At 41.6% G+C, this 15,875-nt stretch overlaps 1 long non-coding RNA gene across 1 annotated transcript in view; it reads right to left on the reverse strand.

Moving 5' to 3' along the window:
* Window positions 1–12,875, reverse strand: part of LOC135231758 (uncharacterized) — a 37,813-nt gene extending 24,938 nt beyond the window's left edge. The window contains exons 1-2 of the long non-coding RNA XR_010322510.1: window positions 12,579–12,875; window positions 3,918–4,002 (exon numbers count right to left, since the gene is read on the reverse strand). This is a non-coding gene — a long non-coding RNA (uncharacterized LOC135231758). The remainder of the gene's footprint in view (window positions 1–3,917; window positions 4,003–12,578) is intronic.
* Window positions 12,876–15,875: the final 3,000 nt, after the last annotated feature.

The following is a 15,875-nucleotide window of genomic DNA, read 5'->3' on the forward strand; positions in this document are numbered from 1 at the left end:
GAGGATAGAGAGAGTTGGAGACTGGCAAAGTTTTCACGAAAGGAGAGACTGGAAGGGCTGACTCATTAGGGGGAGAGCAAGTGGGAGTACGGAGAAAGATGTATATTAACTTATATGTGACAGACTGACTTGATTTGTAAACGTTCACTTGAAGCTCAATAAAAGTTAATAAAAAAAAAAAAGACTGGATTATAGAAGACATTAAGGATGGAATAAGGAAATTCATAGAATGCAATGAAAATGAAAACTTCCTATCAGAACCTTTGGGACACAGCAAAAGCAGTGCTCAGAGACCAATTTATATCAATAAATGCACATGTACAAAAAGAAGAAAGGGTCAAAATCAAAGAATTATCCCTACAACTTGAACAAATAGAAAGAGAGCAACAAAAGAAACCCACAGGCACCAGAAGAAAACAAATAATAAAAATGAGAGCTGAGCTAAATGAAATAGAAAACAGAAAAACAATTGAAAGAATTAACGAGACCAAAAACTGGCTTTTTGAAAAAATCAACAAAATTGATAAACCACTGGCCAACCTGACAAAAGAAAAACAGGAGAGGAAGCAAATAACCCGAATAAGAAATGAGATGGGTGATATTACAACAGACCCAACTGAAATTAAAAGAATCATATCAGATTACTATGAAAAATTGTACTCTAACAAATTTGAAAACCTAGAAGAAATGGATGAATTCCTAGAAACACACTACCTACCTAAACTGTCTATTCTACCAAAAGCGATCTATACATTTAATGCAATTCCGATCTAAATCCCAACAACATTCTTTAATGAAATGGAGAAACAAATCGCCAACTTCATATGGAAGGGAAAGAGGCCCAGGACAAATAAGGCATTACTGAAAAAGAAGAACAAAGTGGGAGACCTTACTTTACCTGATTTTAGAACCTATTATACCACCACAGTAGTCAAAACAGCCTGGTACTGGTGCAACAACAACAGATAGTATAGGCCAGTGGAACAGAACTGAGAATCCAGACATAAATCCATCCACATATGAACAGCTGATATTTGACAAAGGACCCAAAACAGTTAAATGGGGAACAGACAGTCTTTTTAACAAATGGTGCTGGCATAGCTGGATATCCATCTGCAAAAAAAAAATGAAACAAGGCCCATACCTCACTCCATGCAAAAAAAAAAAAAAAATGAGCTCAAAATGGATCAAAGACCTAAATATAAAATCTAAAACGATAAAGACCATGGAAGAAAAAATAGGGACAACGTTAGGAGCCCTAATACATGGCATAAACGGTATACAAAACATTATTAAGAATGCAGAAGAAAAACTAGATAACTGGGAGCTCCTAAAAATCAAACACTTATGCTTACCCAAAGCTTACTTTTTCATCAAAAGAGAAAAAAGATTACCTACAGACTGGGAAAAAGTTTTTAGCTATGACATTTCTGATCAGTGCCTGATCCCTACAATGTACGTGATACTGCAAAAACTCAACTACAAAAAGACAAATAACTCAATTAAAAAATGGGCAAAAGATATGAATAGACACTTCACTAAAAAAGACATTCAGGCAGGTAACAGATACGTGAGAAAATGTTCACGATCATTAGCCATTAGAGAAATGCAGATCAAAACTACTATGAGATTTCATCTCACTCCAACAAGGCTGGTGTTAATCCAAAAAACACAAAATAATAAATGTTGGAGATGCTGTGGAGAGATTGGAACACTTCTACACTGCTGGTGGGAATGTCAAACGGTGCAACCACTTTGGAAATTGATTTGGCGCTTCCTTAAAAAGCTAGAAATAGAACTACGGTACGATACAGCAATCCCACTCCTTGGAATATATCCTAGAGAAATAAGAGCCTTTACACCAACAGATATATGTACACCCACGTTTATTGCAGCACTGTTTACAACAGCAAAAACATGGAAGGAAGAAGGTGCCCATGAACGGATGAAAGGATAAATAAATTATGGTATATTCACACAACGGAATACTACCCATCGATGAAGAACGGTGAGGAATCTGTGAAACATTTCATAACATGGAGGAACCTAGAAAGCATTATGCTGAGTGAAATGTCAGATGCAAAAGGACAAATATTGTATAAGACCACCGTTATAAGAACTTGAGACATAGTTTAATCTGAGAAGAAAACATTCTTTTGTGGTTTCGAGAGGAGGGAGGGGGGAGAGGGGTATTCACTAATTAGATAGTAGTTAAGAGCTACTTTAGGTGAAGGGAAAGACAACGCACAATACAAGGGAGGTCGGCACAACTGGACTAAACCAAAAGCAAAGAAGTTTCCTGAATAAACTGAATGGTGTAGCAGGGGCAGGGGTTTGGGGACCACAGTTTCAGGGGACATCTAAGTCAATTGGCATGATAAAATCTATTAAGAAAACATTCTGCATCCCACTTTGAAGAGTGGCATCTGGGGTCTTAAACACTAGCAAGCAGCCATCTAAGATGCATTAATTGTTCTCAACCCACCTGGATCAAGGGAGAATGAAGAACACCAAGTACACAAGGTAATTACAAGCCCAAGAGACAAGGGGTTGCATGAACCAGAGACTACCTTATAGTGAGAGCAGAGAACTAGATGGTGTCCGGCTACAACCAATGACTTCCCGGATAGGGAATACAACAGAGAACCCCTGAGGGAGCAGGAGAACAGTGGGATGCAGACCCCAAATTCTCATAAAAAGATCAGACTGAATGGTCTGACTGAGACTAGAAGGACCCCGGTGGTCATGGCCCCCAGACCTTCTGTTGGCCCAGGACAGGAACCATTCCCAAAGCCAACTCTTCAGAAAGGGATTGGACTGGACAATGGGCTGGCGAGGGATGCTGGTGAGGAGTGAGCTTCTTGGATCAGGTGGACACTTGAGACTATGTTGGCATCCCCTGCCTGAAGGGGAGATGAGAGGGTAGAGGGGGTTAGAAGCTGGCGAAATGGACACGAAAAGAGAGAGTGGAGGGAGAGAGCAGACTGTCTCATTAGGGGGAGAGTAACTGGGAGTATGTAGCAAGGTGTATATAAGTTTTTGTGTGAGAGACTGACTTGATTTGTAAACTTTCACTTAGAGCACAATAAAAATTATAAAAAGAAAATCTTGAGGTTATAGAACTGAATATGAAAAAAAATTTATACACATTTTGTTTTGCAACACTAGTTGAAATCCTTAGAATGTGACGGCACACTCTCCCTTTCCACCCTGAGTTTCTTGTGTCCATCCAACCAGTTGCTGCCCCTTCCTGCCTTCTTATCCTGCCTGAGAGCAGGAACCACCCATTTGGTCTTGTGTATCTGATTGAACTAAGAAGCACACTCATCATGAGTATTATTTTTTGTTTTATAGTCCAGTCTAATCTTTCTCTGAAGAGTGAGCTTTGGGACTGTTGGAGTATTTTAATGACTATAATTAAAACGGATTGAATGAAGACATTGCTCCTTATTTTACAGGTGGCAGAAATCTGGGACTGACAGCTGGAAAGATAGGTAATAATCTTAGAATGCAAGAAGATTTCAACAGGTGAGATTTGTAGTCTAAATTTTTCTCAACAAAGCATAAATTAGACAAAGAAAGGAAGTACAGAGGTGTGACTTTGTAGTATAACCTGTGTTTACCTGGCCATACCAGGTTGGGGTGAGGTATGTGCAGTATGGGGTATGAGATAGTTACAGGTCCACAGACTGTCTCCAATTACTATACTTACTAGAACTCTAAAAACGCCAGTACCCAGTGCCGTCGAGACCCCTGCAAATCCCCTCCCCTCGACAATCCCCGGACTGGCTCCTCCACTGAACTGGCATTGCTTCCCTCTGGCCCCTGCTCCTGCTGGTGGGTGATGGTTGTGGCTGCTGATGACGCTCCTACCTTGGCACAGACCCCGTGGCTCCTCTGTCCCACTGCTACATTACCTCAGTCAAGTTGTGGGAAGACATCTGCTCACTTCCACTGTGCCATGCAGAACAGCGATCTTCAGATACAACAACATTCTTCTTGCTGAGGAAGAGACCGTTTCCAGCCCAGAAAACAGAAATGGAAGTTGCAGGAATCTATCTGTACTTTCACATCTGCTTTGCCATTCTCTCTGCATTGCCCCAACTGCTAATATTGGAGTTATGGGGCTCTTCTCATCACTATTTACACTCGCCATCTAACAACATCTATGTACAGCAACTAGAACTCTCACACATTGCTGATGGGAATGTGAAATGTACAAATGCTTTGTAAAACTTTGTTAGTTCCTAATAAAAATAAACATACACCTACCCAATGGCTCAGCGATTTCATGTCCAGGTATTTATCCAACAGACATGAATTCACATATCCACAAAAAGACTTGAGCTAAAATGTTCATAGCTCCGCTCTTCATAAAGGATCAAAGCAGGATACAGCCGAAATGTCTATCAGCAGGAGAATGGATAAACAAACTATGGTATATTCATAGAGCGGTATACTACTTGGCAATAAAAAGAATAAACTACTGATGCACGCTACAAGGTGGATGGAACTAAAAGTTGAGTGAATGGAGCCAGATACAAAATAGTACACATCATGTGATTCCATTTATATGAAGTTTAAGAAGAGATGAACAGGTAAACCAAATCTATGTTGATAGACATCACAACAGTGGTTGGAGTGAGGAGAGGGTGGAAGGCAGGTTGGTACTGACTTGAAAAGTTCATGACGGAAATTTCTGGGATAATGGAAAATGTTCTTGATTTTTATCTGGTTGATGGTTACATGATTATGTACATTTGTCAAAACTCATGGAGCTGTACACTTAAGATTTTTGCACTTTAGACTACATAAATTATATCTCAGTGAAGCACTGTCAGGATAAAAAATGAAAAGTTAGCCACAGTTTATAAGGAACAAATGTCATCACATTGAGAACATGTCCACATTAAAGGATGTTGTTATTGTCAGGTGCCGTCCAGTAGGTTCCGACTCATAATGACCCTATATACAACATAACGAAACACTGCCCAGTCCTGCGCCATCCTCGCAATCATTATGCTTGAGCCCATGGTTGCAGCCACTGTGTCAATCCATCTCCTTGAGGGTCTTCCTCTTTTTTGCTGACCCTCTACTTTACCGAGCATGATGTCCTTCTCCAGGACTGATAACATGTCCAAAGTATGTGAGATGTAGTCTCGCCATCTGTGCTTCTAAGCAGCGTTCTGGTCGTACTTCTTCCAAGACAGATTTGTTCATTCTTTCAGCAGTCCATGGTATATCCAATATTCTTCACCAGCACCACAATTCAAAGGCATCAATTCTTCTTTGGGCTTCCTTATTTACCATCCAGCTTTCACATGCATATGAGGCGACTGAAAACACGATGGCTTGGGCCAGGCGCACGTTAGTATTCAAGGTGACATCTTTGCTGTTGCCCACTTTAAAGAGGTCTTTTGCAGCAGATTTGCCCAATGCAACGCGTCTTTTGATTTCTTGACTGCTGCTTCCGTGGGTGTTGATTGTGGATCCAAGAAAAATGAAATCCTTGACAACTTCACTCTTTTCTCCATTTATCATGACTTTGCTTATTGGTCCAGTTGTGAGGATTTTTGTTTTCTTTATGTTGAAGTGTAATCCATACTGAAGGCTATGGTCTTTGATTTTCATTAGCAAGTGCTTCAAGTCCTCTTCACTTTCAGCAAGCAAGGTTGTGTCATCTGCATAACGCAGGTGGTTAATGGGTCTTCCTCCAATTTTGATGCCCTGTTCTTCTTCATAGAGTCCAGCGTCTCAGATTATTTGCTCAGTATATAGATTAAGTATGGTGAAAGGATACAACCCTGACACACACCTTTCCTGACTTTAAACCATGCAATATCCCCCTGTTCTGTTCTAACGACTGCTTCTTGATCTATGTACAGATTCTCTCAAGAGCACAATTAAGTGTTCTGGAATTCCCATTCTTTGCAATGTTATCCATAATTTGCTATGATAGGCACAGTCGAATGCCTTTGCATAGTCAATAAAACACAGGTAAACATCTTTCTGGCATTCTCTGCTTTCAGCCAGGATCCATCTAACACATTAAAGGACAGTTCTTTGTAAATTTACTCATTTGCACTTGTTCAAGGCTGGTCTAGTTGTATTTTTTTTATTTTGTTGTTGTTGAGAATATACACAGCAAAACTTATACCAATTCAACAGTTTCTACATGTACAATTCAGTGGTATTGCTTACATTCTTTGAGTTGTGCAGCCATTCTCACCCTCCTTTTCTGAGTTGTTTCTCCTGTTAACATAAACTCACTGCTCCCTAAGTTTCCTATCTAATATTATGAGTTGCTGTTGTCAGTTTTATCCTATATAGGTAGATCTTGAAAGAGCACAATGCTCGAAGCAGACATTCTTTACTAGTTAAGCTAAACTACCGATTGGTTTTAAGAAGGCCTTCAGGGAATATTTTTGGTTCAAGGTTTAAAATTATCTCAGGAACATAGTTTCAGGAGTTCACCCAGCCTTCATGGCTCCATAAAGTCTGGAGTCCATGAGAATCTGGAATTCTGTTCTGCATTTTCCTGTTTTGATCAGGTTTTTTGTATAGGATCTCTGATCGAAATGTTCAATAATTGTAGGAGGCCACCATTCAGTTCTTCTGGTCTCATGGTAAAGGAGGCAGTTGTTCATGGGAGCATTTAGCAACACATTCCATATCCTCCACCTATTCCTGACTCTCCTTCTTCCTCTGTTGCTCCAGGTGAATAGAGACCAAGTGTTGTGCCTTGGATGGTGTGGTGCAATGGATTGCTTTTAATGGCTTTTCTAGCCATGGTCTTGTAACTCCTACCAAAAGATTGGGTGGGGCTATGCAAATAAGGTGCTTGTGCCCTACCAACAGGATTGGACAGCTGGCTAATTATACAAATAAGATGCATGACACCCTTCTGTGGGCCCATGCAAATAAGGTATATGGAACCCTAATGAGGGGATTGGCCAGTTCTGCCATCCTGCTAGGCTTAAAATGAACCATAGCAGAGGTGGGAATGGGGGACCTCACCATCACCAAGAAAGAAGAGCTAGGAATGGAGTTCAAACCTTGGACCCGGAATCCCTGTGCTGAGGACCTCCCAGACCCAGGAAAGAGAGAGAGAGAGCTGTAACACCAGAGATGGTGAGCAGAGAAACAGCGGCCACAGAGGTAGTAGAACCAGGAGACAGTGCCGTGGGCTTCCCAGCCCATGGAGTGAGAAAGCTGAGTGTCTTTGGGCAGGAGTCTTGCTGGAAGTGCACACTGCATCGGCACTTGGTGAAGGTAGACTTGCTGACTCATGGAGTGAGAGAGCTGAGCACCTTTGGGCTGAGGCATACTGGTGGAATGAGTTATCTCTGGGCATTTATCAGAGAGTTAAAGAGTTTGTAACACTTGCAGGGCTGAGACCAGTGCAAATGGCCAAGCGGCCAAGACAGGCTGAGGGCTAGAGAGAGGCCTGTCTGCAGGCACGGCTGAGAAGAGGCTGTTCTGATAGAAGAACTGTATCTTGAATTGTAACCTGTTACTGCCCTAATAAACTTTGTAACTCTGAGTATGGTCTGTGAGTTCTGTGTGGCTATTTCTACAAATTCTCAAACCCATCAAAGAAGTAGAGAACGCTGTGAGAGGGCGGCTGGTGTTAGAGCATGAAAAAATGTTGGAGAGAGTAGTTAGGCCTGAGCTCTACCTCACAGGAATCAGCCTTGGGCTGTTGATCTTGATTGTCCTTTCCACTTGTGAAATTAGAGGAGGTCAGGGGCCCCTGCCGCACCATTTTTTAAAGATGGCCAAAAACCCAATTCCGACTCATAGGTTTTAAGAACCCAGGCACTATGCAACAATAAACTAGGAGGTAGAACAGAGGCACTAACATGTTATTAGGCCAGTTAACTGGGATGTCCCATGAAACCATGACCCTGAACCTCCAAACCAAGGAACCAGGTCCCATGAGGTGTTCGGTTGTACGTAAGCAGCTTCGGTCTAATTGTATTTTATCTGCAAGATATCATGAAGTTGTCAACAGACCAGGAAATTCCCAGCACCTTCAATGACTTTGATATTTGCTTTGGAGTCAGAACAGCATGTTCCTTCTGTTAGATTTCACTTTCACTTTCTGCTTGAGATTCCTGGGTAGGATCTGTACATATTTCTATAATTAAAAGGTAAAAACTTACAGTGAAATAGCATTAAGCTGCAACTGAAATTGTTACAGCATTATTATTATGTGAAATTTCCTCCAGAAAAAAAAGAATTTTTTTTAAATCATAATTACTCTCAAAGGAAAAATACTTTTGATTATTTATATAATAGATTATTGAGAACACACTACTGTTAGGAGTTATCAAAATTCCAAGCTAGAAATAGGGTGAAAAACTGTCACACACATATCTCATACCTTGCTCACACTTCAACAGTAGAAGAAAACTGGCAACCTAAAGTTAGTAGTGGCCATACGTGTCTACCTTGTCACTTTCCTCAAACTTTCCCTTCCTTATTTCTTTTTTTTTTTAATTGTACTTTAGATGAAGGTTTACAGACCTAGCTTCTCATTAAACAGTTAGTATATATATATATTGTTTTATGACATTAACAACCCCACGACACCTCAATACTCTCCCTTCTTGAACTTGGGTTCCCTATTACCAGCTTTCCTGTCCTCTCCTGCCTTCTAGTCCTTGCCCCTGGGCTGGTGTGCTCCTTTAGTCTTGCTTTGTTTTATGGGCCTGTCTAATCTTTGGCTGAAGGGTGAGCCTCAGGAGTGACTTCATTACTGAGCTATAAGAGTGTCCGTGGGCCATACTCTCAGGGTGTGAGTTATAATTTTGTTCTACATTTTTCTCCAGCTCTGTCTGGGACCCTCCATTGTAATTCCTGTCAGAGCAGTCCATGGTGGTAACCAAGCACCATCTAGTTGAACTGGACTCGGGCTGGTAGAGGCTGTGGTAGTTGCAATCCATTAGTCCTTTGGACTAATCTTTCCCTCGTGTCTTTAGTTTTCTTCATCCTCCCTTGCTCCTGGAGGGGTGAGACCAGTGGAGCATCTTGGATGGCCACTCACAGGCTTTTAAGATCCCAGACACTACTCACCAAAGTAGGATGTAGAACATTTTCTTTATAAACTATGTTATGTCAATTGAGCTAGATGTTCCCTGAGACCATGGACCCACAGCCTTCAGCCCAGTAATTTGATCCCTCAGGGAGTTTGGATGTGTCTATGGGGCTTCCATGACCTTGCCTTGTCCAAGTTGTGCTGGCTTCCCTAGTATCGTGTACTGTTTTACCGCCCTCCAAATTCCTTGCTTATTTCTATCTATAAAACGGTATTGGAAGAGAAAATATATTTAGGTAAGTTAAATGCTAGAAGGAAAAGGAATTTTTATATGAAATATTTGGTTTATACAAAGGAATCGAGGGAAAATGTACAGTATGTTACACTATTAAAAATTTGGATGCAGGTTTAGAATAGGGAGGGCCCAAGAGGAAAGACTGGCTCCATTGAGTACCCTATAGACAGGCACCCTACTAGCACTAGACTAATGTGGTAAACAAAATATACACAGTCCATGTCCAGACAGTACTCAGAATTTATCCAAGAAAACAATTATTTAAAATCAGTAATCACAGTTGTGCAAAATGTTGCAAAGAACACATGTTGATCTGTTCCACTCCCAACAGATCTGATCCCAGCTATCATTAACAGTTTGAAGAATTTGGGAATCCTAGTCAGTTTATCAGGGAGCCCTTATGGCGTAATGGTTAAAGAGCTCAGCTGCTAAACGAAAGGTTGGCAGTTTGAATCCACCAAACGGTAGGAGAAAAGACCTGTCATTCAGCTTCCGTAAAGATTACAGTCTACAAAACCTTATGGGGTGGTTCTACTCTTGGTCGCTATGTGTCAGAATCGACTCGTCAGCACACAACAGTCAGTTTGGGGATTGCTTAGGCTGTGGTCTTTAAATCAGGTTGACTGTATCCTTGGGCACTTACAAAGATTTTCCAGTGCATAAGTGGGAGCTCAGATAGTTTTAAGGGAATTGACAGACTGATCCTCAATTTCCACATGTAGTTTTTACTAAAAGCGACTTTTCTGGAAACAAGAACTGTCCAGGTTGCCAAGCTTGTTCTCTCTTCTCACCTCTCCTTTCACAGTGGAGCTTCTTTCTTTTTACAAAAGACAGGTTTACCTGTCACCCATTCTGAGTCTTAAAATGGTATTTTGCCTCTGGGTGTAAAAACCTCTTGGACTACTGGAAATACTGGTGTTGGTACTGAGAAAATGAATGACTCTAATATCTGGGTATACGGTTGCCAGATACACAGTACACCAGTTAAATTTTAATTTCAGATAATCAATGAAAAATCTCTAGTGTAACTACATTGCAATTATTGCATGAAACACACATATTAAAATGTTGTTGTTTATCTCAAATTTAACTGGGTGTTCTGTATTTAAATTTGCTAAATCCGACAACCTTGTCTAGCTAACAAACGTTCAATGGTTTCCAAGTCACCAATTTCAACAAAACTGAGTTGTCCATTGATAACTAACTATAATTTTTGACAAAAGATCACTAAGTGATTTTTGGAAGATAAAACAGATGTTCAAAGAATTGTGTAAAAATGCTATAACATTTCTTCCAGGCCTACCTACTTATTTATGTGAAAAAGGTTTTCAGCAATTATAATCTGTAGAAATGTAAAAAGAACAGAATCTAGGCTGGATTCTGTCATATTCTAGCAATAGGTAATATTCATCAATACACACTTGAACAAATTGCTTAAAATGTAAGCTGCAACCCACCCATTAAAATCGAATTTGTGATAAAGTTTTACTTATTTTTAACAATTACCAAATTTGTAATATATTTATATTGCTTTAAACAATTGTGTACTAAAAGTACTAAAAATATCAGTGATGATGCAAAATAAATTTTTTAAGTACTTATGATGAAAGGGAAGAATTAAACTTCAATTTATATAGATATTTGTTTCAGAGATAAGTGACAGTGTGATTATAAAAGATGCCCACCATAAACATATATTAAAATTCTGGGGGAAAAGTGAAATATTCAAAAAACTGTGATAAAAAAAATTTTTTGTGTGATAGAATATTTCTAATTTTTAAAGAAGAGCTGATTTATTACCTTTTAATGGATGACAGTTGGTGCCAAATGGTTGTGGTATTTAGAATCCATGAAATACATTTAAAGGAGTTCCTGAGTGGTGTAAACGGTTAACATGTTCAGCCACTAACTGACAGGTCAGCAGTTTGAGTCCACACAGAAGCACCTGGCGATCTACTTCCCAAAAATAAGCCATTGAAAACCCTATGGATTAGTGAAATAACAGATTGGCACACAAAATGAAGGATATTATCTGTGAGTATGGTGCTTCAATAAAAAAAAAAAAATCTATATAAAACCAGAAAGTCAACAATTACTCTAAAGCAAAGATGAGACAATAAGGGGGCAGGGAAACTAGAATATTGGTAACAGTACAACCAGACTGCAAGTAAAGAGGATGATGACACATTGTGAAAAATATAACTAATGTCACTGAACAACTTGTGTAGGAATTGTTAAATGGGAACCTAATTTGCTGTGTACACTTTCAGCAAAAACACCACAAAATATTATTTTAAAAAAGAAAGGAAAGAAAACCCTACGGAATACAGTTCTACTCTGACAAACATGAGGTGTCCCTGAGTCGGAATCTACTTCATGGCATCTGGTAGTTAAATACATTTAAAAAGGTGCTGTTTCAATTTTATTCTAAAATGTGTTTACATTTTGCAGATCCTTTGCAACTATGACAATATATTAAAAAAAAATTGGTGTTAAGTTAAAAATGTGTGAGGGAATATAGAGTTTTTAAAAATTCTTTTGCTGAGTATATGATTAAAAATGTGTGAAGACCACAAAATGTTTTAGATAATGTTAAGGGTGAATTGAAAATGCTTTAAAAAGTCTTGAACTACGTAGGCTCAAAAGTAGGTTGAAATTTCCACGATAGATAAACAGTCTTTCAGATATAATTCCAACTCGAACTCTAGCTGCTCTGAGCAGTTTCCTAACCCAGAAGGTACCTCAGTCCAGCTGGATTCTGTACTGAGCGGACTGTGAGCCCTTCTGATTTCCGAGGATGATGAAGTCCTGAATAATGTATGTGGGTTGTACCTTTGGCTCATAACTGTCTTTGGTCTACAGGGCCTATTGGATCTACAGACTCTCCCAGAAGCCAGAGAAACCAGACGAGCAATCCCTCTGTTCCCTGACATAGCTAAATATACTGCTTAGACAGGCGAAGTTGATGCAACGGTGGCAGTGCAGTTAGACTCCCAGACTTCTGGGTTTACACGAAAATGTCACTGAAATTAAGAGACTTCTTTTGTGAAACAAAAAGGCTAAAAGGAGGATTTCTGAAAAATAGCCAAGTCTGCCCTGGGACAGAACTTTCTGGGACAGAACAAAAGTAAAAATAATCATAAAGATTTCACAAAGTTTCAGTTTTCTTTTAAATACTGGAAAACCTAACGCTTTTTACATGTAAAGTGTTTGGGGCTTGAAGGGGTAGCGGTGAGGACTGACCTTTTCCAGTTAGGCTGACCAATGATCATCTCTACTCCGCTTATCAGGGTTTCCTCTGACCCAAGAGCAATGAAGCAAAGGTTTTTTCAGTAAATGCCACGCGGATGTGCCACTAGTTAAGAAACAGTGACGCTTTTAGGGCCATGGAAATCCCCGACCGGGTTTGCCAGGCTACTGATTAAGGGAACTATATGTGGTTATTACCGCCGGAGTTCCCCTAAGTCCTAAGAGGAAAGCACCAGTTTACATGCAAACCAGTGAGGAGGAGGGACAAAAGTCGGGGTATTTAAACGAGCGCAAGGCTCCAACCCGCGCGGAACCGCCCCGGCGGCAGGTGTCACCGAAGCAGACTAGCAACGTCGGTGCTGGAGCGCGTCGACCTCGGGAGAGCAGGTTGGTGGCGACGCGACCCGGGCGGCCGTGAGTGTGCGCGCGTCTGAGCACGCGTGCAGGCCCCACTCCCACCCGGCGCGGGTAGGACCCAGAGACCGAAGCCGCGGCGCCAGGGGAGGGCGGGTTGCGCGGCGCCCGGCCGGGCCTGCTGCTCCCCCGGGGGCTGCAGGCAGCTGCAGAGGGCCAAGGTCAGTGGGGTGGCATGCTCATCAAACACTGCCCAGGCCCGAGAGGCCGGCCCCAGATCAGCTCCCGAACCCAGAAGGGCTTTCAGATAACAGAGCTTTCAGAGCGGGTCCCCGCCAGCCCGGGAGCCTCTTCCTGGGCGTGCCCCGCGCGCTCTTCCGGCCGGCCCCATCCGCAGCCGCGGCGACTGTGCGCTTTCCGCCTCGGGGAGGCGCCCGGCTGCAGGGTCCCGGGGCCGGTGCGAGCTGGTCCCTGCGCTGCCCTAGCCGAATCGTACCCCCGATCCGCTTACCTCCCGGGAGCTCAGTGCCAGCTCTGCTTTTGGGGTGAGCCAGTGGAATGGTGAAGCTTTGGCATTTGGCTTAATTCGATTATCAAGAGGTATCACCGGGTCTTTGAGGTGACAAATAAGCTTCGGGACAGAGCCTCAAGCAGATCTTTGGCACAGGAAGGACTCAATAAAATATTCAATGAACAAATAGAGGAATGTTTCCCAAGTGGTCGCAGAAAGACCAGGGGGTTTTTTTTTGGCTGGTTTCCTGGTTATCAGCATGGAAACCCAGCAGCGCTCTTAGATCTGTTAAATTGCCGAAGGTATTTAACTGATGTTTTTTTAAGTAACTAACAATAACATTACCTTTGTTAGCTAAAATTTATTGCTAACGTTAAGTGTTGCTAACAGTACTATAGGAGCCCTGGTGGTGCAGTGGTTAAGAGCTCGGCTGCTAACCAAAAGGTGGGCAGTTGAAATCCACCAGCCTCTCCTTGGAAACCCTATGGGGGAGCTCTGCTCTGTCCTATAGGGTTGCTGTGAGTTGGAAGCGACTCCACGGTACCTAACAACGACAGTATTACGCGCTAGGGCAAGTTCCGGAAACTTTTATGAGTATTTTTTGCGTTTAGTTCGCACGGACTTAGGAGCAGGTACCACGGTTATCTCCAAGTGACAGTAAGGAAACAAGGCTTATATAGGTTTACCTGTTTAAAGCTCTACCCTTAGTAAGGGGGCACAGAATGGCATTGGAAACCCAAGATGTCTGACTCCAAAGCCTGATGTTAAACCAGACTCAACAAATTTTGTGGTCATTAATGTAACATTGAAGTCCTTAATACCCTGCAAATGAGGGTACTGTAGTCATACAGGGCTCAATCAAGTTTGCTTACATTCACTTCAACAAACAGTCTTTAATAGCTACATACATTATAGGCCAGGCCCTGTGGATGCTGGGGGCAGTAGAGATATAACATACTTCCTGCTCTGAAAGCTCTCACAGCCTAGGAGGAGGCAGAAAAAAAAGGCACAGTTACCCTCCAGTGTCAGAGATACAGATATTCTGTGAGAGCGATGGATATGCCGAGTGCCCACGAGGGTGAGGACGCCCAACAACCCACCACAAATATTAGAGTAAGAAGAGAAGAAGCTGGAGACCTGAGTCAATTTGAGGGAAAAAAAAAAAAATCTGTTGCAGTGGAGTCAATTTTGACTCATAGTGACTGTACTAGAAAGGAAAGAGGAATTCTAATAGTGGAAGAATTCAGAGAAGCCAAGGGAGGAGAGCATTTCAAAGAGGGTGTGAGTCCCAGTGTCAGATGCGAAAATTTCCATTGCTTTTGGCAGAGAAACGGTGGGAATCATTAGTACAGAGAGCAGTTTCAAGTGGTGCTGACTAAAGCCAGTTGTAGTGGTTTAAGGAGTAAATGGGAGGGGAAAAAGTGGAGATATTAACAATAATCAGTAGAAGTTTGCTTGGCTATGAAGGGAAGGTAAAAAAAAGAGTAGTGGCTAGAGTGTAAAGTGGGATTGAAAGAGGATTTTGTTAGTTTTCATTTTAAGCTGAGACAGACTTAAGCATGATTGTTATGTTGAAGGAAAAGATTCATGTTGAAGGAAAAGATTCATGTTGAAGGAAAAGATTCAGTAGATACATTAAAAAAATGAGGGGCGATAGGGTTAGGAGTAAGACTTCTGAGGCAGTGGGATAGGATGGAATCCCCAAAAGGGGCAAGTGCCTTTAACTGAGACAGCCAGTAGGTTGTGAGCAAGAAAGTCACAGATATGGGAACATGAGAGGATTACTGCGCAATGACGTCTATTTTCTGTGAGAAATAGGAGGCAAAAGCAATTGACTGAAAGTGAGATGGGGAGTAGTGGGAAGTTTGAGAAAGGTGTGGGAGGTTTAGAAGCGTTGCATAGAGCCACGGGCTAGGGAGCTGACGAGGGCTGAGAAGAACTGCTAAGGGGTCCTGAAGGGCCAGCCAAGGTGGAGTCTGAAGTGGCACTGGCTCCAATCTGCAGGGCCGAGGGTCTTCTCCGGCAGCATTCGGAAGCCTGCATGTTAGAAATGGTTAAGACAGAAGGTTGAATTGATCCAGGATTGGTATTTGGCATATTTTTATATAGTTATCATATATTTATTGCCTAACTTTCTATAAATATGTTTCATTTGCATGCCAAAGCTTCTTTAGGGTAACATCTGTGTAGGGGGTTTGCGAACTCAAATGCATTCAGAGGCCAGGCAGGTGATAAAAATAAGCAAACAAAAGCACACTTTGTTTATATTTTTAACCATTCTTCATTTCAACAAAGAAATGTGATTCTCATTTTTTTCCCCAAAACATCCTTCTCTTGGTCCTCTGTTCATTTTTACTACTCCTCCTAGACTTTTCATTTTCCTCTTAATTCTGCTTTAAGAAAAACAATAGTGCTAGCTCAGTGAG

This window comes from Loxodonta africana, chromosome 7, assembly GCF_030014295.1.
Source record: "Loxodonta africana isolate mLoxAfr1 chromosome 7, mLoxAfr1.hap2, whole genome shotgun sequence".
Taxonomy (NCBI): domain Eukaryota; kingdom Metazoa; phylum Chordata; class Mammalia; order Proboscidea; family Elephantidae; genus Loxodonta; species Loxodonta africana.